This window comes from Corella eumyota, chromosome 6, assembly GCF_963082875.1.
Source record: "Corella eumyota chromosome 6, kaCorEumy4.1, whole genome shotgun sequence".
Classification (NCBI taxonomy): domain Eukaryota; kingdom Metazoa; phylum Chordata; class Ascidiacea; order Phlebobranchia; family Corellidae; genus Corella; species Corella eumyota.
The window spans coordinates 11572263-11592260 of NC_137495.1; the positions used below are offsets into that span (position 1 = coordinate 11572263).

At 37.5% G+C, this 19998-nt stretch overlaps 69 non-coding genes and 1 pseudogene across 69 annotated transcripts; all 70 read right to left on the reverse strand.

Moving 5' to 3' along the window:
* Positions 1-9: 9 nt before the first annotated feature.
* LOC145758398 (5S ribosomal RNA) lies at positions 10-128 on the reverse strand. Its single transcript, XR_014286362.1, has one exon. It is a non-coding gene; the product is annotated as a 5S ribosomal RNA (ribosomal RNA).
* Positions 129-296: 168 nt separating this feature from the next.
* LOC145758399 (5S ribosomal RNA) lies at positions 297-415 on the reverse strand. Its single transcript, XR_014286363.1, has one exon. It is a non-coding gene; the product is annotated as a 5S ribosomal RNA (ribosomal RNA).
* A 168-nt stretch (positions 416-583) lies between these two features.
* LOC145757142 (5S ribosomal RNA) lies at positions 584-702 on the reverse strand. Its single transcript, XR_014285223.1, has one exon. It is a non-coding gene; the product is annotated as a 5S ribosomal RNA (ribosomal RNA).
* A 168-nt stretch (positions 703-870) lies between these two features.
* LOC145758401 (5S ribosomal RNA) lies at positions 871-989 on the reverse strand. Its single transcript, XR_014286365.1, has one exon. It is a non-coding gene; the product is annotated as a 5S ribosomal RNA (ribosomal RNA).
* A 168-nt stretch (positions 990-1157) lies between these two features.
* Positions 1158-1276, reverse strand: LOC145758402 (5S ribosomal RNA). The gene has a single exon (XR_014286366.1). It is a non-coding gene; the product is annotated as a 5S ribosomal RNA (ribosomal RNA).
* Positions 1277-1438: 162 nt separating this feature from the next.
* Positions 1439-1557, reverse strand: LOC145758403 (5S ribosomal RNA). The gene has a single exon (XR_014286367.1). It is a non-coding gene; the product is annotated as a 5S ribosomal RNA (ribosomal RNA).
* A 168-nt stretch (positions 1558-1725) lies between these two features.
* Positions 1726-1844, reverse strand: LOC145757009 (5S ribosomal RNA). Its single transcript, XR_014285098.1, has one exon. It is a non-coding gene; the product is annotated as a 5S ribosomal RNA (ribosomal RNA).
* Positions 1845-2012: 168 nt separating this feature from the next.
* LOC145757191 (5S ribosomal RNA) lies at positions 2013-2140 on the reverse strand (annotated as a pseudogene).
* Positions 2141-2308: 168 nt separating this feature from the next.
* Positions 2309-2427, reverse strand: LOC145757079 (5S ribosomal RNA). The gene has a single exon (XR_014285164.1). It is a non-coding gene; the product is annotated as a 5S ribosomal RNA (ribosomal RNA).
* Positions 2428-2595: 168 nt separating this feature from the next.
* LOC145758405 (5S ribosomal RNA) lies at positions 2596-2714 on the reverse strand. Its single transcript, XR_014286368.1, has one exon. It is a non-coding gene; the product is annotated as a 5S ribosomal RNA (ribosomal RNA).
* A 168-nt stretch (positions 2715-2882) lies between these two features.
* On the reverse strand, positions 2883-3001 carry LOC145758406 (5S ribosomal RNA). Its single transcript, XR_014286369.1, has one exon. It is a non-coding gene; the product is annotated as a 5S ribosomal RNA (ribosomal RNA).
* Positions 3002-3169: 168 nt separating this feature from the next.
* Positions 3170-3288, reverse strand: LOC145756758 (5S ribosomal RNA). The gene has a single exon (XR_014284860.1). It is a non-coding gene; the product is annotated as a 5S ribosomal RNA (ribosomal RNA).
* Positions 3289-3456: 168 nt separating this feature from the next.
* Positions 3457-3575, reverse strand: LOC145758407 (5S ribosomal RNA). The gene has a single exon (XR_014286370.1). It is a non-coding gene; the product is annotated as a 5S ribosomal RNA (ribosomal RNA).
* Positions 3576-3743: 168 nt separating this feature from the next.
* On the reverse strand, positions 3744-3862 carry LOC145756615 (5S ribosomal RNA). Its single transcript, XR_014284725.1, has one exon. It is a non-coding gene; the product is annotated as a 5S ribosomal RNA (ribosomal RNA).
* A 168-nt stretch (positions 3863-4030) lies between these two features.
* LOC145758408 (5S ribosomal RNA) lies at positions 4031-4149 on the reverse strand. Its single transcript, XR_014286371.1, has one exon. It is a non-coding gene; the product is annotated as a 5S ribosomal RNA (ribosomal RNA).
* A 162-nt stretch (positions 4150-4311) lies between these two features.
* On the reverse strand, positions 4312-4430 carry LOC145758409 (5S ribosomal RNA). The gene has a single exon (XR_014286372.1). It is a non-coding gene; the product is annotated as a 5S ribosomal RNA (ribosomal RNA).
* Positions 4431-4598: 168 nt separating this feature from the next.
* Positions 4599-4717, reverse strand: LOC145757010 (5S ribosomal RNA). The gene has a single exon (XR_014285099.1). It is a non-coding gene; the product is annotated as a 5S ribosomal RNA (ribosomal RNA).
* Positions 4718-4885: 168 nt separating this feature from the next.
* On the reverse strand, positions 4886-5004 carry LOC145758410 (5S ribosomal RNA). Its single transcript, XR_014286373.1, has one exon. It is a non-coding gene; the product is annotated as a 5S ribosomal RNA (ribosomal RNA).
* Positions 5005-5172: 168 nt separating this feature from the next.
* Positions 5173-5291, reverse strand: LOC145756333 (5S ribosomal RNA). The gene has a single exon (XR_014284459.1). It is a non-coding gene; the product is annotated as a 5S ribosomal RNA (ribosomal RNA).
* Positions 5292-5459: 168 nt separating this feature from the next.
* On the reverse strand, positions 5460-5578 carry LOC145758411 (5S ribosomal RNA). The gene has a single exon (XR_014286374.1). It is a non-coding gene; the product is annotated as a 5S ribosomal RNA (ribosomal RNA).
* Positions 5579-5746: 168 nt separating this feature from the next.
* On the reverse strand, positions 5747-5865 carry LOC145756388 (5S ribosomal RNA). Its single transcript, XR_014284511.1, has one exon. It is a non-coding gene; the product is annotated as a 5S ribosomal RNA (ribosomal RNA).
* A 168-nt stretch (positions 5866-6033) lies between these two features.
* On the reverse strand, positions 6034-6152 carry LOC145756759 (5S ribosomal RNA). Its single transcript, XR_014284861.1, has one exon. It is a non-coding gene; the product is annotated as a 5S ribosomal RNA (ribosomal RNA).
* A 168-nt stretch (positions 6153-6320) lies between these two features.
* Positions 6321-6439, reverse strand: LOC145758413 (5S ribosomal RNA). Its single transcript, XR_014286376.1, has one exon. It is a non-coding gene; the product is annotated as a 5S ribosomal RNA (ribosomal RNA).
* A 168-nt stretch (positions 6440-6607) lies between these two features.
* On the reverse strand, positions 6608-6726 carry LOC145756616 (5S ribosomal RNA). The gene has a single exon (XR_014284726.1). It is a non-coding gene; the product is annotated as a 5S ribosomal RNA (ribosomal RNA).
* Positions 6727-6894: 168 nt separating this feature from the next.
* Positions 6895-7013, reverse strand: LOC145758414 (5S ribosomal RNA). Its single transcript, XR_014286377.1, has one exon. It is a non-coding gene; the product is annotated as a 5S ribosomal RNA (ribosomal RNA).
* A 162-nt stretch (positions 7014-7175) lies between these two features.
* Positions 7176-7294, reverse strand: LOC145758415 (5S ribosomal RNA). Its single transcript, XR_014286378.1, has one exon. It is a non-coding gene; the product is annotated as a 5S ribosomal RNA (ribosomal RNA).
* A 168-nt stretch (positions 7295-7462) lies between these two features.
* LOC145757012 (5S ribosomal RNA) lies at positions 7463-7581 on the reverse strand. Its single transcript, XR_014285101.1, has one exon. It is a non-coding gene; the product is annotated as a 5S ribosomal RNA (ribosomal RNA).
* A 168-nt stretch (positions 7582-7749) lies between these two features.
* LOC145758416 (5S ribosomal RNA) lies at positions 7750-7868 on the reverse strand. Its single transcript, XR_014286379.1, has one exon. It is a non-coding gene; the product is annotated as a 5S ribosomal RNA (ribosomal RNA).
* Positions 7869-8036: 168 nt separating this feature from the next.
* On the reverse strand, positions 8037-8155 carry LOC145757144 (5S ribosomal RNA). Its single transcript, XR_014285224.1, has one exon. It is a non-coding gene; the product is annotated as a 5S ribosomal RNA (ribosomal RNA).
* A 168-nt stretch (positions 8156-8323) lies between these two features.
* Positions 8324-8442, reverse strand: LOC145758417 (5S ribosomal RNA). Its single transcript, XR_014286380.1, has one exon. It is a non-coding gene; the product is annotated as a 5S ribosomal RNA (ribosomal RNA).
* Positions 8443-8610: 168 nt separating this feature from the next.
* LOC145756465 (5S ribosomal RNA) lies at positions 8611-8729 on the reverse strand. Its single transcript, XR_014284583.1, has one exon. It is a non-coding gene; the product is annotated as a 5S ribosomal RNA (ribosomal RNA).
* A 162-nt stretch (positions 8730-8891) lies between these two features.
* Positions 8892-9010, reverse strand: LOC145758418 (5S ribosomal RNA). Its single transcript, XR_014286381.1, has one exon. It is a non-coding gene; the product is annotated as a 5S ribosomal RNA (ribosomal RNA).
* A 168-nt stretch (positions 9011-9178) lies between these two features.
* LOC145757013 (5S ribosomal RNA) lies at positions 9179-9297 on the reverse strand. The gene has a single exon (XR_014285102.1). It is a non-coding gene; the product is annotated as a 5S ribosomal RNA (ribosomal RNA).
* A 168-nt stretch (positions 9298-9465) lies between these two features.
* LOC145756334 (5S ribosomal RNA) lies at positions 9466-9584 on the reverse strand. The gene has a single exon (XR_014284460.1). It is a non-coding gene; the product is annotated as a 5S ribosomal RNA (ribosomal RNA).
* A 168-nt stretch (positions 9585-9752) lies between these two features.
* LOC145758419 (5S ribosomal RNA) lies at positions 9753-9871 on the reverse strand. The gene has a single exon (XR_014286382.1). It is a non-coding gene; the product is annotated as a 5S ribosomal RNA (ribosomal RNA).
* A 168-nt stretch (positions 9872-10039) lies between these two features.
* On the reverse strand, positions 10040-10158 carry LOC145758421 (5S ribosomal RNA). The gene has a single exon (XR_014286383.1). It is a non-coding gene; the product is annotated as a 5S ribosomal RNA (ribosomal RNA).
* A 168-nt stretch (positions 10159-10326) lies between these two features.
* On the reverse strand, positions 10327-10445 carry LOC145756760 (5S ribosomal RNA). The gene has a single exon (XR_014284862.1). It is a non-coding gene; the product is annotated as a 5S ribosomal RNA (ribosomal RNA).
* A 168-nt stretch (positions 10446-10613) lies between these two features.
* Positions 10614-10732, reverse strand: LOC145758422 (5S ribosomal RNA). The gene has a single exon (XR_014286384.1). It is a non-coding gene; the product is annotated as a 5S ribosomal RNA (ribosomal RNA).
* Positions 10733-10900: 168 nt separating this feature from the next.
* On the reverse strand, positions 10901-11019 carry LOC145756617 (5S ribosomal RNA). Its single transcript, XR_014284727.1, has one exon. It is a non-coding gene; the product is annotated as a 5S ribosomal RNA (ribosomal RNA).
* Positions 11020-11187: 168 nt separating this feature from the next.
* On the reverse strand, positions 11188-11306 carry LOC145758423 (5S ribosomal RNA). Its single transcript, XR_014286385.1, has one exon. It is a non-coding gene; the product is annotated as a 5S ribosomal RNA (ribosomal RNA).
* Positions 11307-11468: 162 nt separating this feature from the next.
* LOC145758425 (5S ribosomal RNA) lies at positions 11469-11587 on the reverse strand. The gene has a single exon (XR_014286387.1). It is a non-coding gene; the product is annotated as a 5S ribosomal RNA (ribosomal RNA).
* A 168-nt stretch (positions 11588-11755) lies between these two features.
* Positions 11756-11874, reverse strand: LOC145758426 (5S ribosomal RNA). The gene has a single exon (XR_014286388.1). It is a non-coding gene; the product is annotated as a 5S ribosomal RNA (ribosomal RNA).
* A 168-nt stretch (positions 11875-12042) lies between these two features.
* Positions 12043-12161, reverse strand: LOC145756618 (5S ribosomal RNA). The gene has a single exon (XR_014284728.1). It is a non-coding gene; the product is annotated as a 5S ribosomal RNA (ribosomal RNA).
* A 168-nt stretch (positions 12162-12329) lies between these two features.
* Positions 12330-12448, reverse strand: LOC145758427 (5S ribosomal RNA). Its single transcript, XR_014286389.1, has one exon. It is a non-coding gene; the product is annotated as a 5S ribosomal RNA (ribosomal RNA).
* A 162-nt stretch (positions 12449-12610) lies between these two features.
* LOC145758428 (5S ribosomal RNA) lies at positions 12611-12729 on the reverse strand. The gene has a single exon (XR_014286390.1). It is a non-coding gene; the product is annotated as a 5S ribosomal RNA (ribosomal RNA).
* A 168-nt stretch (positions 12730-12897) lies between these two features.
* LOC145757014 (5S ribosomal RNA) lies at positions 12898-13016 on the reverse strand. Its single transcript, XR_014285103.1, has one exon. It is a non-coding gene; the product is annotated as a 5S ribosomal RNA (ribosomal RNA).
* Positions 13017-13184: 168 nt separating this feature from the next.
* Positions 13185-13303, reverse strand: LOC145758429 (5S ribosomal RNA). Its single transcript, XR_014286391.1, has one exon. It is a non-coding gene; the product is annotated as a 5S ribosomal RNA (ribosomal RNA).
* Positions 13304-13471: 168 nt separating this feature from the next.
* On the reverse strand, positions 13472-13590 carry LOC145757145 (5S ribosomal RNA). The gene has a single exon (XR_014285225.1). It is a non-coding gene; the product is annotated as a 5S ribosomal RNA (ribosomal RNA).
* Positions 13591-13758: 168 nt separating this feature from the next.
* Positions 13759-13877, reverse strand: LOC145758430 (5S ribosomal RNA). Its single transcript, XR_014286392.1, has one exon. It is a non-coding gene; the product is annotated as a 5S ribosomal RNA (ribosomal RNA).
* Positions 13878-14045: 168 nt separating this feature from the next.
* LOC145756466 (5S ribosomal RNA) lies at positions 14046-14164 on the reverse strand. The gene has a single exon (XR_014284584.1). It is a non-coding gene; the product is annotated as a 5S ribosomal RNA (ribosomal RNA).
* A 162-nt stretch (positions 14165-14326) lies between these two features.
* LOC145758431 (5S ribosomal RNA) lies at positions 14327-14445 on the reverse strand. Its single transcript, XR_014286393.1, has one exon. It is a non-coding gene; the product is annotated as a 5S ribosomal RNA (ribosomal RNA).
* A 168-nt stretch (positions 14446-14613) lies between these two features.
* LOC145758432 (5S ribosomal RNA) lies at positions 14614-14732 on the reverse strand. The gene has a single exon (XR_014286394.1). It is a non-coding gene; the product is annotated as a 5S ribosomal RNA (ribosomal RNA).
* A 162-nt stretch (positions 14733-14894) lies between these two features.
* LOC145758433 (5S ribosomal RNA) lies at positions 14895-15013 on the reverse strand. Its single transcript, XR_014286395.1, has one exon. It is a non-coding gene; the product is annotated as a 5S ribosomal RNA (ribosomal RNA).
* Positions 15014-15181: 168 nt separating this feature from the next.
* On the reverse strand, positions 15182-15300 carry LOC145757015 (5S ribosomal RNA). Its single transcript, XR_014285104.1, has one exon. It is a non-coding gene; the product is annotated as a 5S ribosomal RNA (ribosomal RNA).
* Positions 15301-15468: 168 nt separating this feature from the next.
* LOC145758434 (5S ribosomal RNA) lies at positions 15469-15587 on the reverse strand. Its single transcript, XR_014286396.1, has one exon. It is a non-coding gene; the product is annotated as a 5S ribosomal RNA (ribosomal RNA).
* A 168-nt stretch (positions 15588-15755) lies between these two features.
* LOC145757146 (5S ribosomal RNA) lies at positions 15756-15874 on the reverse strand. The gene has a single exon (XR_014285226.1). It is a non-coding gene; the product is annotated as a 5S ribosomal RNA (ribosomal RNA).
* Positions 15875-16042: 168 nt separating this feature from the next.
* On the reverse strand, positions 16043-16161 carry LOC145758437 (5S ribosomal RNA). The gene has a single exon (XR_014286398.1). It is a non-coding gene; the product is annotated as a 5S ribosomal RNA (ribosomal RNA).
* A 168-nt stretch (positions 16162-16329) lies between these two features.
* On the reverse strand, positions 16330-16448 carry LOC145756467 (5S ribosomal RNA). Its single transcript, XR_014284585.1, has one exon. It is a non-coding gene; the product is annotated as a 5S ribosomal RNA (ribosomal RNA).
* A 162-nt stretch (positions 16449-16610) lies between these two features.
* On the reverse strand, positions 16611-16729 carry LOC145758438 (5S ribosomal RNA). Its single transcript, XR_014286399.1, has one exon. It is a non-coding gene; the product is annotated as a 5S ribosomal RNA (ribosomal RNA).
* Positions 16730-16897: 168 nt separating this feature from the next.
* On the reverse strand, positions 16898-17016 carry LOC145757016 (5S ribosomal RNA). Its single transcript, XR_014285105.1, has one exon. It is a non-coding gene; the product is annotated as a 5S ribosomal RNA (ribosomal RNA).
* A 168-nt stretch (positions 17017-17184) lies between these two features.
* On the reverse strand, positions 17185-17303 carry LOC145756335 (5S ribosomal RNA). Its single transcript, XR_014284461.1, has one exon. It is a non-coding gene; the product is annotated as a 5S ribosomal RNA (ribosomal RNA).
* Positions 17304-17471: 168 nt separating this feature from the next.
* On the reverse strand, positions 17472-17590 carry LOC145758439 (5S ribosomal RNA). The gene has a single exon (XR_014286400.1). It is a non-coding gene; the product is annotated as a 5S ribosomal RNA (ribosomal RNA).
* A 168-nt stretch (positions 17591-17758) lies between these two features.
* Positions 17759-17877, reverse strand: LOC145758440 (5S ribosomal RNA). Its single transcript, XR_014286401.1, has one exon. It is a non-coding gene; the product is annotated as a 5S ribosomal RNA (ribosomal RNA).
* Positions 17878-18045: 168 nt separating this feature from the next.
* On the reverse strand, positions 18046-18164 carry LOC145756761 (5S ribosomal RNA). The gene has a single exon (XR_014284863.1). It is a non-coding gene; the product is annotated as a 5S ribosomal RNA (ribosomal RNA).
* A 168-nt stretch (positions 18165-18332) lies between these two features.
* On the reverse strand, positions 18333-18451 carry LOC145758441 (5S ribosomal RNA). Its single transcript, XR_014286402.1, has one exon. It is a non-coding gene; the product is annotated as a 5S ribosomal RNA (ribosomal RNA).
* A 168-nt stretch (positions 18452-18619) lies between these two features.
* Positions 18620-18738, reverse strand: LOC145756619 (5S ribosomal RNA). The gene has a single exon (XR_014284729.1). It is a non-coding gene; the product is annotated as a 5S ribosomal RNA (ribosomal RNA).
* Positions 18739-18906: 168 nt separating this feature from the next.
* Positions 18907-19025, reverse strand: LOC145758442 (5S ribosomal RNA). Its single transcript, XR_014286403.1, has one exon. It is a non-coding gene; the product is annotated as a 5S ribosomal RNA (ribosomal RNA).
* Positions 19026-19187: 162 nt separating this feature from the next.
* LOC145756824 (5S ribosomal RNA) lies at positions 19188-19306 on the reverse strand. Its single transcript, XR_014284921.1, has one exon. It is a non-coding gene; the product is annotated as a 5S ribosomal RNA (ribosomal RNA).
* A 168-nt stretch (positions 19307-19474) lies between these two features.
* On the reverse strand, positions 19475-19593 carry LOC145757017 (5S ribosomal RNA). Its single transcript, XR_014285106.1, has one exon. It is a non-coding gene; the product is annotated as a 5S ribosomal RNA (ribosomal RNA).
* A 168-nt stretch (positions 19594-19761) lies between these two features.
* Positions 19762-19880, reverse strand: LOC145758443 (5S ribosomal RNA). Its single transcript, XR_014286404.1, has one exon. It is a non-coding gene; the product is annotated as a 5S ribosomal RNA (ribosomal RNA).
* Between the last annotated feature and the right edge of the window lie 118 nt (positions 19881-19998).

Consider the following 19998-nt stretch of genomic DNA (forward strand, 5'->3'; position numbering starts at 1 on the left):
CTTATAAAATGCCTACGACACCCGGTATTCCCAGGCGGTCACCCATCCAAGTACTAACCGGGCCCGACGTTGCTTAACTTCCCAGATCGGACGAGATGGGGTGTACTCAACGTGGTATGGTCGTAGGCAATGTGATGTGGTGAGCCAACACATTTATCATTAACCGTGCATATTTAAAATAAAATAAATGACTTGCGTCCCTTAGAAGTTATATCAAATATATTAATTTTCAAAAATTTTGATAAAAAATGACTTCTACATAAAGTACTTTCTAATATGCTATAAAACTTATAAAATGCCTACGACACCCGGTATTCCCAGGCGGTCACCCATCCAAGTACTAACCGGGCCCGACGTTGCTTAACTTCCCAGATCGGACGAGATGGGGTGTACTCAACGTGGTATGGTCGTAGGCAATGTGATGTGGTGAGCCAACACATTTATCATTAACCGTGCATATTTAAAATAAAATAAATGACTTGCGTCCCTTAGAAGTTATATCAAATATATTAATTTTCAAAAATTTTGATAAAAAATGACTTCTACATAAAGTACTTTCTAATATGTTATAAAACTTATAAAATTCCTACGTCACACGGTATTCCCAGGCGGTCACCCATCCAAGTACTAACCGGGCCCGACGTTGCTTAACTTCCCAGATCGGACGAGATGGGGTGTACTCAACGTGGTATGGTCGTAGGCAATGTGATGTGGTGAGCCAACACATTTATCATTAACCGTGTATATTTAAAATAAAATAAATGACTTGCGTCGCTGAGCAATTATATCAAATATATTAGTTTTCAAAAATTTTGATAAAAAATGACTTCTACATAAAGTACTTTCTAATATGCTAAAAAACTTATAAAATGCCTACGACACCCGGTATTCCCAGGCGGTCACCCATCCAAGTACTAACCGGGCCCGACGTTGCTTAACTTCCCAGATCGGACGAGATGGGGTGTACTCAACGTGGTATGGTCGTAGGCAATGTGATGTGGTGAGCCAACACATTTATCATTAACCGTGTATATTTAAAATAAAATAAATGACTTGCGTCTCTTAGCAGTTATATCAAATATATTAATTTTCAAAAATTTTGATAAAAATTGACTTCTACATAAGGTACTTTCTAATATGCTAAAAAACTTATAAAATGCCTACGACACCCGGTATTCCCAGGCGGTCACCCATCCAAGTACTAACCGGGCCCGACGTTGCTTAACTTCCCAGATCGGACGAGATGGGGTGTACTCAACGTGGTATGGTCGTAGGCAATGTGATGTGCCAACACATTTATCATTAAACGTGTATATTTAAAATAAAATAAATGACTTGCGTCGCCTAGCAATTATATCAAATATATTAATTTTCAAAAATTTCTATAAAAATGACTTATACATAAGGTACTTTCTAATATGCTAAAAAACTTATAAAATGCCTACGACACCCGGTATTCCCAGGCGGTCACCCATCCAAGTACTAACCGGGCCCGACGTTGCTTAACTTCCCAGATCGGACGAGATGGGGTGTACTCAACGTGGTATGGTCGTAGGCAATGTGATGTGGTGAGCCAACACATTTATCATTAACCGTGCATATTTAAAATAAAATAAATGACTTGCGTCCCTTAGAAGTTATATCAAATATATTAATTTTCAAAAATTTTGATAAAAAATGACTTCTACATAAAGTACTTTCTAATATGTTATAAAACTTATAAAATTCCTACGACACACGGTATTCCCAGGCGGTCACCCATCCAAGTACTAACCGGGCCCGACGTTGCTTAACTTCCCAGATCGGACGAGATGGGGTGTACTCAACGTGGTATGGTCGTAGGCAATGTGATGTGGTGAGCCAACACATTTATCATTAACCGTGTATATTTAAAATAAAATAAATGACTTGCGTCCCTTAGAAGTTATATCAAATATATTAATTTTCAAAAATTTTGATAAAAAATGACTTCTACATAAAGTACTTTCTAATATGCTATAAAACTTATAAAATGCCTACGACACCCGGTATTCCCAGGCGGTCACCCATCCAAGTACTCCAAGTACTAACCGGGCCCGACGTTGCTTAACTTCCCAGATCGGACGAGATGGGGTGTACTCAACGTGGTATGGTCGTAGGCAATGTGATGTGGCGAGCCAACACATTTATCATTAACCGTGCATATTTAAAATAAAATAAATGACTTGCGTCCCTTAGAAGTTATATCAAATATATTAATTTTCAAAAATTTTGATAAAAAATGACTTCTACATAAAGTACTTTCTAATATGTTATAAAACTTATAAAATTCCTACGACACACGGTATTCCCAGGCGGTCACCCATCCAAGTACTAACCGGGCCCGACGTTGCTTAACTTCCCAGATCGGACGAGATGGGGTGTACTCAACGTGGTATGGTCGTAAGCAATGTGATGTGGTGAGCCAACACATTTATCATTAACCGTGTATATTTAAAATAAAATAAATGACTTGCGTCGCTTAGCAATTATATCAAATATATTAGTTTTCAAAAATTTTGATAAAAAATGACTTCTACATAAAGTACTTTCTAATATGCTATAAAACTTATAAAATGCCTACGACACCCGGTATTCCCAGGCGGTCACCCATCCAAGTACTAACCGGGCCCGACGTTGCTTAACTTCCCAGATCGGACGAGATGGGGTGTACTCAACGTGGTATGGTCGTAGGCAATGTGATGTGGTGAGCCAACACATTTATCATTAACCGTGTATATTTAAAATAAAATAAATGACTTGCGTCTCTTAGCAGTTATATCAAATATATTAATTTTCAAAAATTTTGATAAAAAATGACTTCTACATAAGGTACTTTCTAATATGCTAAAAAACTTATAAAATGCCTACGACACCCGGTATTCCCAGGCGGTCACCCATCCAAGTACTAACCGGGCCCGACGTTGCTTAACTTCCCAGATCGGACGAGATGGGGTGTACTCAACGTGGTATGGTCGTAGGCAATGTGATGTGGTGAGCCAACACATTTATCATTAACCGTGTATATTTAAAATAAAATAAATGACTTGCGTTCCTTAGAAGTTATATCAAATATATTAATTTTCAAAAATTTTGATAAAAAATGACTTCTACATAAAGTACTTTCTAATATGCTATAAAACTTATAAAATGCCTACGACACCCGGTATTCCCAGGCGGTCACCCATCCAAGTACTAACCGGGCCCGACGTTGCTTAACTTCCCAGATCGGACGAGATGGGGTGTACTCAACGTGGTATGGTCTTAGGCAATGTGATGTGGTGAGCCAACACATTTATCATTAACCGTGTATATTTAAAATAAAATAAATGACTTGCGTCCCTTAGAAGTTATATCAAATATATTAATTTTCAAAAATTTTGATAAAAAATGACTTCTACATAAAGTACTTTCTAATATGTTATAAAACTTATAAAATGCCTACGACACCCGGTATTCCCAGGCGGTCACCCATCCAAGTACTAACCGGGCCCGACGTTGCTTAACTTCCCAGATCGGACGAGATGGGGTGTACTCAACGTGGTATGGTCGTAGGCAATGTGATGTGGTGAGCCAACACATTTATCATTAACCGTGTATATTTAAAATAAAATAAATGACTTGCGTCGCTTAGCAATTATATCAAATATATTAGTTTTCAAAAATTTTGATAAAAAATGACTTCTACATAAAGTACTTTCTAATATGCTAAAAAACTTATAAAATGCCTTCGACACCCGGTATTCCCAGGCGGTCACCCATCCAAGTACTAACCGGGCCCGACGTTGCTTAACTTCCCAGATCGGACGAGATGGGGTGTACTCAACGTGGTATGGTCGTAGGCAATGTGATGTGGTGAGCCAACACATTTATCATTAACCGTGTATATTTAAAATAAAATAAATGACTTGCGTCGCTTAGCAATTATATCAAATATATTAGTTTTCAAAAATTTTGATAAAAAATGACTTCTACATAAAGTACTTTCTAATATGCTATAAAACTTATAAAATGCCTACGACACCCGGTATTCCCAGGCGGTCACCCATCCAAGTACTAACCGGGCCCGACGTTGCTTAACTTCCCAGATCGGACGAGATGGGGTGTACTCAACGTGGTATGGTCGTAGGCAATGTGATGTGCCAACACATTTATCATTAAACATGTATATTTAAAATAAAATAAATGACTTGCGTCGCCTAGCAATTATATCAAATATATTAATTTTCAAAAATTTCTATAAAAATGACTTATACATAAGGTACTTTCTAATATGCTAAAAAACTTATAAAATGCCTACGACACCCGGTATTCCCAGGCGGTCACCCATCCAAGTACTAACCGGGCCCGACGTTGCTTAACTTCCCAGATCGGACGAGATGGGGTGTACTCAACGTGGTATGGTCGTAGGCAATGTGATGTGGTGAGCCAACACATTTATCATTAACCGTGCATATTTAAAATAAAATAAATGACTTGCGTCCCTTAGAAGTTATATCAAATATATTAATTTTCAAAAATTTTGATAAAAAATGACTTCTACATAAAGTACTTTCTAATATGTTATAAAACTTATAAAATTCCTACGACACACGGTATTCCCAGGCGGTCACCCATCCAAGTACTAACCGGGCCCGACGTTGCTTAACTTCCCAGATCGGACGAGATGGGGTGTACTCAACGTGGTATGGTCGTAGGCAATGTGATGTGGTGAGCCAACACATTTATCATTAACCGTGTATATTTAAAATAAAATAAATGACTTGCGTCTCTTAGCAGTTATATCAAATATATTAATTTTCAAAAATTTTGATAAAAAATGACTTCTACATAAGGTACTTTCTAATATGCTAAAAAACTTATAAAATGCCTACGACACCCGGTATTCCCAGGCGGTCACCCATCCAAGTACTAACCGGGCCCGACGTTGCTTAACTTCCCAGATCGGACGAGATGGGGTGTACTCAACGTGGTATGGTCGTAGGCAATGTGATGTGGTGAGCCAACACATTTATCATTAACCGTGTATATTTAAAATAAAATAAATGACTTGCGTTCCTTAGAAGTTATATCAAATATATTAATTTTCAAAAATTTTGATAAAAAATGACTTCTACATAAAGTACTTTCTAATATGCTATAAAACTTATAAAATGCCTACGACACCCGGTATTCCCAGGCGGTCACCCATCCAAGTACTAACCGGGCCCGACGTTGCTTAACTTCCCAGATCGGACGAGATGGGGTGTACTCAACGTGGTATGGTCGTAAGCAATGTGATGTGGTGAGCCAACACATTTATCATTAACCGTGTATATTTAAAATAAAATAAATGACTTGCGTCGCTTAGCAATTATATCAAATATATTAGTTTTCAAAAATTTTGATAAAAAATGACTTCTACATAAAGTACTTTCTAATATGCTATAAAACTTATAAAATGCCTACGACACCCGGTATTCCCAGGCGGTCACCCATCCAAGTACTAACCGGGCCCGACGTTGCTTAACTTCCCAGATCGGACGAGATGGGGTGTACTCAACGTGGTATGGTCGTAGGCAATGTGATGTGGTGAGCCAACACATTTATCATTAACCGTGTATATTTAAAATAAAATAAATGACTTGCGTCTCTTAGCAGTTATATCAAATATATTAATTTTCAAAAATTTTGATAAAAAATGACTTCTACATAAGGTACTTTCTAATATGCTAAAAAACTTATAAAATGCCTACGACACCCGGTATTCCCAGGCGGTCACCCATCCAAGTACTAACCGGGCCCGACGTTGCTTAACTTCCCAGATCGGACGAGATGGGGTGTACTCAACATGGTATGGTCGTAGGCAATGTGATGTGGTGAGCCAACACATTTATCATTAACCGTGTATATTTAAAATAAAATAAATGACTTGCGTTCCTTAGAAGTTATATCAAATATATTAATTTTCAAAAATTTTGATAAAAAATGACTTCTACATAAAGTACTTTCTAATATGCTATAAAACTTATAAAATGCCTACGACACCCGGTATTCCCAGGCGGTCACCCATCCAAGTACTAACCGGGCCCGACGTTGCTTAACTTCCCAGATCGGACGAGATGGGGTGTACTCAACGTGGTATGGTCTTAGGCAATGTGATGTGGTGAGCCAACACATTTATCATTAACCGTGTATATTTAAAATAAAATAAATGACTTGCGTCCCTTAGAAGTTATATCAAATATATTAATTTTCAAAAATTTTGATAAAAAATGACTTCTACATAAAGTACTTTCTAATATGTTATAAAACTTATAAAATGCCTACGACACCCGGTATTCCCAGGCGGTCACCCATCCAAGTACTAACCGGGCCCGACGTTGCTTAACTTCCCAGATCGGACGAGATGGGGTGTACTCAACGTGGTATGGTCGTAGGCAATGTGATGTGGTGAGCCAACACATTTATCATTAACCGTGTATATTTAAAATAAAATAAATGACTTGCGTCGCTTAGCAATTATATCAAATATATTAGTTTTCAAAAATTTTGATAAAAAATGACTTCTACATAAAGTACTTTCTAATATGCTAAAAAACTTATAAAATGCCTTCGACACCCGGTATTCCCAGGCGGTCACCCATCCAAGTACTAACCGGGCCCGACGTTGCTTAACTTCCCAGATCGGACGAGATGGGGTGTACTCAACGTGGTATGGTCGTAGGCAATGTGATGTGGTGAGCCAACACATTTATCATTAACCGTGTATATTTAAAATAAAATAAATGACTTGCGTCGCTTAGCAATTATATCAAATATATTAGTTTTCAAAAATTTTGATAAAAAATGACTTCTACATAAAGTACTTTCTAATATGCTATAAAACTTATAAAATGCCTACGACACCCGGTATTCCCAGGCGGTCACCCATCCAAGTACTAACCGGGCCCGACGTTGCTTAACTTCCCAGATCGGACGAGATGGGGTGTACTCAACGTGGTATGGTCGTAGGCAATGTGATGTGCCAACACATTTATCATTAAACATGTATATTTAAAATAAAATAAATGACTTGCGTCGCCTAGCAATTATATCAAATATATTAATTTTCAAAAATTTCTATAAAAATGACTTATACATAAGGTACTTTCTAATATGCTAAAAAACTTATAAAATGCCTACGACACCCGGTATTCCCAGGCGGTCACCCATCCAAGTACTAACCGGGCCCGACGTTGCTTAACTTCCCAGATCGGACGAGATGGGGTGTACTCAACGTGGTATGGTCGTAGGCAATGTGATGTGGTGAGCCAACACATTTATCAATAACCGTGCATATTTAAAATAAAATAAATGACTTGCGTCCCTTAGAAGTTATATCAAATATATTAATTTTCAAAAATTTTGATAAAAAATGACTTCTACATAAAGTACTTTCTAATATGTTATAAAACTTATAAAATTCCTACGACACACGGTATTCCCAGGCGGTCACCCATCCAAGTACTAACCGGGCCCGACGTTGCTTAACTTCCCAGATCGGACGAGATGGGGTGTACTCAACGTGGTATGGTCGTAGGCAATGTGATGTGGTGAGCCAACACATTTATCATTAACCGTGCATATTTAAAATAAAATAAATGACTTGCGTCCCTTAGAAGTTATATCAAATATATTAATTTTCAAAAATTTTGATAAAAAATGACTTCTACATAAAGTACTTTCTAATATGCTATAAAACTTATAAAATGCCTACGACACCCGGTATTCCCAGGCGGTCACCCATCCAAGTACTAACCGGGCCCGACGTTGCTTAACTTCCCAGATCGGACGAGATGGGGTGTACTCAACGTGGTATGGTCGTAGGCAATGTGATGTGGTGAGCCAACACATTTATCATTAACCGTGCATATTTAAAATAAAATAAATGACTTGCGTCCCTTAGAAGTTATATCAAATATATTAATTTTCAAAAATTTTGATAAAAAATGACTTCTACATAAAGTACTTTCTAATATGTTATAAAACTTATAAAATTCCTACGTCACACGGTATTCCCAGGCGGTCACCCATCCAAGTACTAACCGGGCCCGACGTTGCTTAACTTCCCAGATCGGACGAGATGGGGTGTACTCAACGTGGTATGGTCGTAGGCAATGTGATGTGGTGAGCCAACACATTTATCATTAACCGTGTATATTTAAAATAAAATAAATGACTTGCGTCGCTTAGCAATTATATCAAATATATTAGTTTTCAAAAATTTTGATAAAAAATGACTTCTACATAAAGTACTTTCTAATATGCTAAAAAACTTATAAAATGCCTACGACACCCGGTATTCCCAGGCGGTCACCCATCCAAGTACTAACCGGGCCCGACGTTGCTTAACTTCCCAGATCGGACGAGATGGGGTGTACTCAACGTGGTATGGTCGTAGGCAATGTGATGTGGTGAGCCAACACATTTATCATTAACCGTGTATATTTAAAATAAAATAAATGACTTGCGTCTCTTAGCAGTTATATCAAATATATTAATTTTCAAAAATTTTGATAAAAATTGACTTCTACATAAGGTACTTTCTAATATGCTAAAAAACTTATAAAATGCCTACGACACCCGGTATTCCCAGGCGGTCACCCATCCAAGTACTAACCGGGCCCGACGTTGCTTAACTTCCCAAATCGGACGAGATGGGGTGTACTCAACGTGGTATGGTCGTAGGCAATGTGATGTGCCAACACATTTATCATTAAACGTGTATATTTAAAATAAAATAAATGACTTGCGTCGCCTAGCAATTATATCAAATATATTAATTTTCAAAAATTTCTATAAAAATGACTTATACATAAGGTACTTTCTAATATGCTAAAAAACTTATAAAATGCCTACGACACCCGGTATTCCCAGGCGGTCACCCATCCAAGTACTAACCGGGCCCGACGTTGCTTAACTTCCCAGATCGGACGAGATGGGGTGTACTCAACGTGGTATGGTCGTAGGCAATGTGATGTGGTGAGCCAACACATTTATCATTAACCGTGCATATTTAAAATAAAATAAATGACTTGCGTCCCTTAGAAGTTATATCAAATATATTAATTTTCAAAAATTTTGATAAAAAATGACTTCTACATAAAGTACTTTCTAATATGTTATAAAACTTATAAAATTCCTACGACACACGGTATTCCCAGGCGGTCACCCATCCAAGTACTAACCGGGCCCGACGTTGCTTAACTTCCCAGATCGGACGAGATGGGGTGTACTCAACGTGGTATGGTCGTAGGCAATGTGATGTGGTGAGCCAACACATTTATCATTAACCGTGTATATTTAAAATAAAATAAATGACTTGCGTCCCTTAGAAGTTATATCAAATATATTAATTTTCAAAAATTTTGATAAAAAATGACTTCTACATAAAGTACTTTCTAATATGCTATAAAACTTATAAAATGCCTACGACACCCGGTATTCCCAGGCGGTCACCCATCCAAGTACTAACCGGGCCCGACGTTGCTTAACTTCCCAGATCGGACGAGATGGGGTGTACTCAACGTGGTATGGTCGTAAGCAATGTGATGTGGTGAGCCAACACATTTATCATTAACCGTGTATATTTAAAATAAAATAAATGACTTGCGTCGCTTAGCAATTATATCAAATATATTAGTTTTCAAAAATTTTGATAAAAAATGACTTCTACATAAAGTACTTTCTAATATGCTATAAAACTTATAAAATGCCTACGACACCCGGTATTCCCAGGCGGTCACCCATCCAAGTACTAACCGGGCCCGACGTTGCTTAACTTCCCAGATCGGACGAGATGGGGTGTACTCAACGTGGTATGGTCGTAGGCAATGTGATGTGGTGAGCCAACACATTTATCATTAACCGTGTATATTTAAAATAAAATAAATGACTTGCGTCTCTTAGCAGTTATATCAAATATATTAATTTTCAAAAATTTTGATAAAAAATGACTTCTACATAAGGTACTTTCTAATATGCTAAAAAACTTATAAAATGCCTACGACACCCGGTATTCCCAGGCGGTCACCCATCCAAGTACTAACCGGGCCCGACGTTGCTTAACTTCCCAGATCGGACGAGATGGGGTGTACTCAACGTGGTATGGTCGTAGGCAATGTGATGTGGTGAGCCAACACATTTATCATTAACCGTGTATATTTAAAATAAAATAAATGACTTGCGTTCCTTAGAAGTTATATCAAATATATTAATTTTCAAAAATTTTGATAAAAAATGACTTCTACATAAAGTACTTTCTAATATGCTATAAAACTTATAAAATGCCTACGACACCCGGTATTCCCAGGCGGTCACCCATCCAAGTACTAACCGGGCCCGACGTTGCTTAACTTCCCAGATCGGACGAGATGGGGTGTACTCAACGTGGTATGGTCTTAGGCAATGTGATGTGGTGAGCCAACACATTTATCATTAACCGTGTATATTTAAAATAAAATAAATGACTTGCGTCCCTTAGAAGTTATATCAAATATATTAATTTTCAAAAATTTTGATAAAAAATGACTTCTACATAAAGTACTTTCTAATATGTTATAAAACTTATAAAATGCCTACGACACCCGGTATTCCCAGGCGGTCACCCATCCAAGTACTAACCGGGCCCGACGTTGCTTAACTTCCCAGATCGGACGAGATGGGGTGTACTCAACGTGGTATGGTCGTAGGCAATGTGATGTGGTGAGCCAACACATTTATCATTAACCGTGTATATTTAAAATAAAATAAATGACTTGCGTCGCTTAGCAATTATATCAAATATATTAGTTTTCAAAAATTTTGATAAAAAATGACTTCTACATAAAGTACTTTCTAATATGCTAAAAAACTTATAAAATGCCTTCGACACCCGGTATTCCCAGGCGGTCACCCATCCAAGTACTAACCGGGCCCGACGTTGCTTAACTTCCCAGATCGGACGAGATGGGGTGTACTCAACGTGGTATGGTCGTAGGCAATGTGATGTGGTGAGCCAACACATTTATCATTAACCGTGTATATTTAAAATAAAATAAATGACTTGCGTCGCTTAGCAATTATATCAAATATATTAGTTTTCAAAAATTTTGATAAAAAATGACTTCTACATAAAGTACTTTCTAATATGCTATAAAACTTATAAAATGCCTACGACACCCGGTATTCCCAGGCGGTCACCCATCCAAGTACTAACCGGGCCCGACGTTGCTTAACTTCCCAGATCGGACGAGATGGGGTGTACTCAACGTGGTATGGTCGTAGGCAATGTGATGTGCCAACACATTTATCATTAAACATGTATATTTAAAATAAAATAAATGACTTGCGTCGCCTAGCAATTATATCAAATATATTAATTTTCAAAAATTTCTATAAAAATGACTTATACATAAGGTACTTTCTAATATGCTAAAAAACTTATAAAATGCCTACGACACCCGGTATTCCCAGGCGGTCACCCATCCAAGTACTAACCGGGCCCGACGTTGCTTAACTTCCCAGATCGGACGAGATGGGGTGTACTCAACGTGGTATGGTCGTAGGCAATGTGATGTGGTGAGCCAACACATTTATCATTAACCGTGTATATTTAAAATAAAATAAATGACTTGCGTCCCTTAGAAGTTATATCAAATATATTAATTTTCAAAAATTTTGATAAAAAATGACTTCTACATAAAGTACTTTCTAATATGTTATAAAACTTATAAAATGCCTACGACACCCGGTATTCCCAGGCGGTCACCCATCCAAGTACTAACCGGGCCCGACGTTGCTTAACTTCCCAGATCGGACGAGATGGGGTGTACTCAACGTGGTATGGTCGTAGGCAATGTGATGTGGTGAGCCAACACATTTATCATTAACCGTGTATATTTAAAATAAAATAAATGACTTGCGTCGCTTAGCAATTATATCAAATATATTAGTTTTCAAAAATTTTGATAAAAAATGACTTCTACATAAAGTACTTTCTAATATGCTAAAAAACTTATAAAATGCCTTCGACACCCGGTATTCCCAGGCGGTCACCCATCCAAGTACTAACCGGGCCCGACGTTGCTTAACTTCCCAGATCGGACGAGATGGGGTGTACTCAACGTGGTATGGTCGTAGGCAATGTGATGTGGTGAGCCAACACATTTATCATTAACCGTGTATATTTAAAATAAAATAAATGACTTGCGTCGCTTAGCAATTATATCAAATATATTAGTTTTCAAAAATTTTGATAAAAAATGACTTCTACATAAAGTACTTTCTAATATGCTATAAAACTTATAAAATGCCTACGACACCCGGTATTCCCAGGCGGTCACCCATCCAAGTACTAACCGGGCCCGACGTTGCTTAACTTCCCAGATCGGACGAGATGGGGTGTACTCAACGTGGTATGGTCGTAGGCAATGTGATGTGCCAACACATTTATCATTAAACATGTATATTTAAAATAAAATAAATGACTTGCGTCGCCTAGCAATTATATCAAATATATTAATTTTCAAAAATTTCTATAAAAATGACTTATACATAAGGTACTTTCTAATATGCTAAAAAACTTATAAAATGCCTACGACACCCGGTATTCCCAGGCGGTCACCCATCCAAGTACTAACCGGGCCCGACGTTGCTTAACTTCCCAGATCGGACGAGATGGGGTGTACTCAACGTGGTATGGTCGTAGGCAATGTGATGTGGTGAGCCAACACATTTATCATTAACCGTGCATATTTAAAATAAAATAAATGACTTGCGTCCCTTAGAAGTTATATCAAATATATTAATTTTCAAAAATTTTGATAAAAAATGACTTCTACATAAAGTACTTTCTAATATGTTATAAAACTTATAAAATTCCTACGACACACGGTATTCCCAGGCGGTCACCCATCCAAGTACTAACCGGGCCCGACGTTGCTTAACTTCCCAGATCGGACGAGATGGGGTGTACTCAACGTGGTATGGTCGTAGGCAATGTGATGTGGTGAGCCAACACATTTATCATTAACCGTGCATATTTAAAATAAAATAAATGACTTGCGTCCCTTAGAAGTTATATCAAATATATTAATTTTCAAAAATTTTGATAAAAAATGACTTCTACATAAAGTACTTTCTAATATGCTATAAAACTTATAAAATGCCTACGACACCCGGTATTCCCAGGCGGTCACCCATCCAAGTACTAACCGGGCCCGACGTTGCTTAACTTCCCAGATCGGACGAGATGGGGTGTACTCAACGTGGTATGGTCGTAGGCAATGTGATGTGGTGAGCCAACACATTTATCATTAACCGTGCATATTTAAAATAAAATAAATGACTTGCGTCCCTTAGAAGTTATATCAAATATATTAATTTTCAAAAATTTTGATAAAAAATGACTTCTACATAAAGTACTTTCTAATATGTTATAAAACTTATAAAATTCCTACGTCACACGGTATTCCCAGGCGGTCACCCATCCAAGTACTAACCGGGCCCGACGTTGCTTAACTTCCCAGATCGGACGAGATGGGGTGTACTCAACGTGGTATGGTCGTAGGCAATGTGATGTGGTGAGCCAACACATTTATCATTAACCGTGTATATTTAAAATAAAATAAATGACTTGCGTCGCTTAGCAATTATATCAAATATATTAGTTTTCAAAAATTTTGATAAAAAATGACTTCTACATAAAGTACTTTCTAATATGCTAAAAAACTTATAAAATGCCTACGACACCCGGTATTCCCAGGCGGTCACCCATCCAAGTACTAACCGGGCCCGACGTTGCTTAACTTCCCAGATCGGACGAGATGGGGTGTACTCAACGTGGTATGGTCGTAGGCAATGTGATGTGGTGAGCCAACACATTTATCATTAACCGTGTATATTTAAAATAAAATAAATGACTTGCGTCTCTTAGCAGTTATATCAAATATATTAATTTTCAAAAATTTTGATAAAAATTGACTTCTACATAAGGTACTTTCTAATATGCTAAAAAACTTATAAAATGCCTACGACACCCGGTATTCCCAGGCGGTCACCCATCCAAGTACTAACCGGGCCCGACGTTGCTTAACTTCCCAAATCGGACGAGATGGGGTGTACTCAACGTGGTATGGTCGTAGGCAATGTGATGTGCCAACACATTTATCATTAAACGTGTATATTTAAAATAAAATAAATGACTTGCGTCGCCTAGCAATTATATCAAATATATTAATTTTCAAAAATTTCTATAAAAATGACTTATACATAAGGTACTTTCTAATATGCTAAAAAACTTATAAAATGCCTACGACACCCGGTATTCCCAGGCGGTCACCCATCCAAGTACTAACCGGGCCCGACGTTGCTTAACTTCCCAGATCGGACGAGATGGGGTGTACTCAACGTGGTATGGTCGTAGGCAATGTGATGTGGTGAGCCAACACATTTATCATTAACCGTGTATATTTAAAATAAAATAAATGACTTGCGTCGCTTAGCAATTATATCAAATATATTAGTTTTCAAAAATTTTGATAAAAAATGACTTCTACATAAAGTACTTTCTAATATGCTATAAAACTTATAAAATGCCTACGACACCCGGTATTCCCAGGCGGTCACCCATCCAAGTACTAACCGGGCCCGACGTTGCTTAACTTCCCAGATCGGACGAGATGGGGTGTACTCAACGTGGTATGGTCGTAGGCAATGTGATGTGCCAACACATTTATCATTAAACATGTATATTTAAAATAAAATAAATGACTTGCGTCGCCTAGCAATTATATCAAATATATTAATTTTCAAAAATTTCTATAAAAATGACTTATACATAAGGTACTTTCTAATATGCTAAAAAACTTATAAAATGCCTACGACACCCGGTATTCCCAGGCGGTCACCCATCCAAGTACTAACCGGGCCCGACGTTGCTTAACTTCCCAGATCGGACGAGATGGGGTGTACTCAACGTGGTATGGTCGTAGGCAATGTGATGTGGTGAGCCAACACATTTATCATTAACCGTGCATATTTAAAATAAAATAAATGACTTGCGTCCCTTAGAAGTTATATCAAATATATTAATTTTCAAAAATTTTGATAAAAAATGACTTCTACATAAAGTACTTTCTAATATGTTATAAAACTTATAAAATTCCTACGACACACGGTATTCCCAGGCGGTCACCCATCCAAGTACTAACCGGGCCCGACGTTGCTTAACTTCCCAGATCGGACGAGATGGGGTGTACTCAACGTGGTATGGTCGTAGGCAATGTGATGTGGTGAGCCAACACATTTATCATTAACCGTGCATATTTAAAATAAAATAAATGACTTGCGTCCCTTAGAAGTTATATCAAATATATTAATTTTCAAAAATTTTGATAAAAAATGACTTCTACATAAAGTACTTTCTAATATGCTATAAAACTTATAAAATGCCTACGACACCCGGTATTCCCAGGCGGTCACCCATCCAAGTACTAACCGGGCCCGACGTTGCTTAACTTCCCAGATCGGACGAGATGGGGTGTACTCAACGTGGTATGGTCGTAGGCAATGTGATGTGGTGAGCCAACACATTTATCATTAACCGTGCATATTTAAAATAAAATAAATGACTTGCGTCCCTTAGAAGTTATATCAAATATATTAATTTTCAAAAATTTTGATAAAAAATGACTTCTACATAAAGTACTTTCTAATATGTTATAAAACTTATAAAATTCCTACGTCACACGGTATTCCCAGGCGGTCACCCATCCAAGTACTAACCGGGCCCGACGTTGCTTAACTTCCCAGATCGGACGAGATGGGGTGTACTCAACGTGGTATGGTCGTAGGCAATGTGATGTGGTGAGCCAACACATTTATCATTAACCGTGTATATTTAAAATAAAATAAATGACTTGCGTCGCTTAGCAATTATATCAAATATATTAGTTTTCAAAAATTTTGATAAAAAATGACTTCTACATAAAGTACTTTCTAATATGCTAAAAAACTTATAAAATGCCTACGACACCCGGTATTCCCAGGCGGTCACCCATCCAAGTACTAACCGGGCCCGACGTTGCTTAACTTCCCAGATCGGACGAGATGGGGTGTACTCAACGTGGTATGGTCGTAGGCAATGTGATGTGGTGAGCCAACACATTTATCATTAACCGTGTATATTTAAAATAAAATAAATGACTTGCGTCTCTTAGCAGTTATATCAAATATATTAATTTTCAAAAATTTTGATAAAAATTGACTTCTACATAAGGTACTTTCTAATATGCTAAAAAACTTATAAAATGCCTACGACACCCGGTATTCCCAGGCGGTCACCCATCCAAGTACTAACCGGGCCCGACGTTGCTTAACTTCCCAAATCGGACGAGATGGGGTGTACTCAACGTGGTATGGTCGTAGGCAATGTGATGTGCCAACACATTTATCATTAAACGTGTATATTTAAAATAAAATAAATGACTTGCGTCGCCTAGCAATTATATCAAATATATTAATTTTCAAAAATTTCTATAAAAATGACTTATACATAAGGTACTTTCTAATATGCTAAAAAACTTATAAAATGCCTACGACACCCGGTATTCCCAGGCGGTCACCCATCCAAGTACTAACCGGGCCCGACGTTGCTTAACTTCCCAGATCGGACGAGATGGGGTGTACTCAACGTGGTATGGTCGTAGGCAATGTGATGTGGTGAGCCAACACATTTATCATTAACCGTGCATATTTAAAATAAAATAAATGACTTGCGTCCCTTAGAAGTTATATCAAATATATTAATTTTCAAAAATTTTGATAAAAAATGACTTCTACATAAAGTACTTTCTAATATGTTATAAAACTTATAAAATTCCTACGACACACGGTATTCCCAGGCGGTCACCCATCCAAGTACTAACCGGGCCCGACGTTGCTTAACTTCCCAGATCGGACGAGATGGGGTGTACTCAACGTGGTATGGTCGTAGGCAATGTGATGTGGTGAGCCAACACATTTATCATTAACCGTGTATATTTAAAATAAAATAAATGACTTGCGTCCCTTAGAAGTTATATCAAATATATTAATTTTCAAAAATTTTGATAAAAAATGACTTCTACATAAAGTACTTTCTAATATGCTATAAAACTTATAAAATGCCTACGACACCCGGTATTCCCAGGCGGTCACCCATCCAAGTACTAACCGGGCCCGACGTTGCTTAACTTCCCAGATCGGACGAGATGGGGTGTACTCAACGTGGTATGGTCGTAAGCAATGTGATGTGGTGAGCCAACACATTTATCATTAACCGTGTATATTTAAAATAAAATAAATGACTTGCGTCGCTTAGCAATTATATCAAATATATTAGTTTTCAAAAATTTTGATAAAAAATGACTTCTACATAAAGTACTTTCTAATATGCTATAAAACTTATAAAATGCCTACGACACCCGGTATTCCCAGGCGGTCACCCATCCAAGTACTAACCGGGCCCGACGTTGCTTAACTTCCCAGATCGGACGAGATGGGGTGTACTCAACGTGGTATGGTCGTAGGCAATGTGATGTGGTGAGCCAACACATTTATCATTAACCGTGTATATTTAAAATAAAATAAATGACTTGCGTCTCTTAGCAGTTATATCAAATATATTAATTTTCAAAAATTTTGATAAAAAATGACTTCTACATAAGGTACTTTCTAATATGCTAAAACACTTATAAAATGCCTACGACACCCGGTATTCCCAGGCGGTCACCCATCCAAGTACTAACCGGGCCCGACGTTGCTTAACTTCCCAGATCGGACGAGATGGGGTGTACTCAACGTGGTATGGTCGTAGGCAATGTGATGTGGTGAGCCAACACATTTATCATTAACCGTGTATATTTAAAATAAAATAAATGACTTGCGTTCCTTAGAAGTTATATCAAATATATTAATTTTCAAAAATTTTGATAAAAAATGACTTCTACATAAAGTACTTTCTAATATGCTATAAAACTTATAAAATGCCTACGACACCCGGTATTCCCAGGCGGTCACCCATCCAAGTACTAACCGGGCCCGACGTTGCTTAACTTCCCAGATCGGACGAGATGGGGTGTACTCAACGTGGTATGGTCTTAGGCAATGTGATGTGGTGAGCCAACACATTTATCATTAACCGTGTATATTTAAAATAAAATAAATGACTTGCGTCCCTTAGAAGTTATATCAAATATATTAATTTTCAAAAATTTTGATAAAAAATGACTTCTACATAAAGTACTTTCTAATATGTTATAAAACTTATAAAATGCCTACGACACCCGGTATTCCCAGGCGGTCACCCATCCAAGTACTAACCGGGCCCGACGTTGCTTAACTTCCCAGATCGGACGAGATGGGGTGTACTCAACGTGGTATGGTCGTAGGCAATGTGATGTGGTGAGCCAACACATTTATCATTAACCGTGTATATTTAAAATAAAATAAATGACTTGCGTCGCTTAGCAATTATATCAAATATATTAGTTTTCAAAAATTTTGATAAAAAATGACTTCTACATAAAGTACTTTCTAATATGCTAAAAAACTTATAAAATGCCTTCGACACCCGGTATTCCCAGGCGGTCACCCATCCAAGTACTAACCGGGCCCGACGTTGCTTAACTTCCCAGATCGGACGAGATGGGGTGTACTCAACGTGGTATGGTCGTAGGCAATGTGATGTGGTGAGCCAACACATTTATCATTAACCGTGTATATTTAAAATAAAATAAATGACTTGCGTCGCTTAGCAATTATATCAAATATATTAGTTTTCAAAAATTTTGATAAAAAATGACTTCTACATAAAGTACTTTCTAATATGCTATAAAACTTATAAAATGCCTACGACACCCGGTATTCCCAGGCGGTCACCCATCCAAGTACTAACCGGGCCCGACGTTGCTTAACTTCCCAGATCGGACGAGATGGGGTGTACTCAACGTGGTATGGTCGTAGGCAATGTGATGTGCCAACACATTTATCATTAAACATGTATATTTAAAATAAAATAAATGACTTGCGTCGCCTAGCAATTATATCAAATATATTAATTTTCAAAAATTTCTATAAAAATGACTTATACATAAGGTACTTTCTAATATGCTAAAAAACTTATAAAATGCCTACGACACCCGGTATTCCCAGGCGGTCACCCATCCAAGTACTAACCGGGCCCGACGTTGCTTAACTTCCCAGATCGGACGAGATGGGGTGTACTCAACGTTGTATGGTCGTAGGCAATGTGATGTGGTGAGCCAACACATTTATCATTAACCGTGCATATTTAAAATAAAATAAATGACTTGCGTCCCTTAGAAGTTATATCAAATATATTAATTTTCAAAAATTTTGATAAAAAATGACTTCTACATAAAGTACTTTCTAATATGTTATAAAACTTATAAAATTCCTACGACACACGGTATTCCCAGGCGGTCACCCATCCAAGTACTAACCGGGCCCGACGTTGCTTAACTTCCCAGATCGGACGAGATGGGGTGTACTCAACGTGGTATGGTCGTAGGCAATGTGATGTGGTGAGCCAACACATTTATCATTAACCGTGCATATTTAAAATAAAATAAATGACTTGCGTCCCTTAGAAGTTATATCAAATATATTAATTTTCAAAAATTTTGATAAAAAATGACTTCTACATAAAGTACTTTCTAATATGCTATAAAACTTATAAAATGCCTACGACACCCGGTATTCCCAGGCGGTCACCCATCCAAGTACTAACCGGGCCCGACGTTGCTTAACTTCCCAGATCGGACGAGATGGGGTGTACTCAACGTGGTATGGTCGTAGGCAATGTGATGTGGTGAGCCAACACATTTATCATTAACCGTGCATATTTAAAATAAAATAAATGACTTGCGTCCCTTAGAAGTTATATCAAATATATTAATTTTCAAAAATTTTGATAAA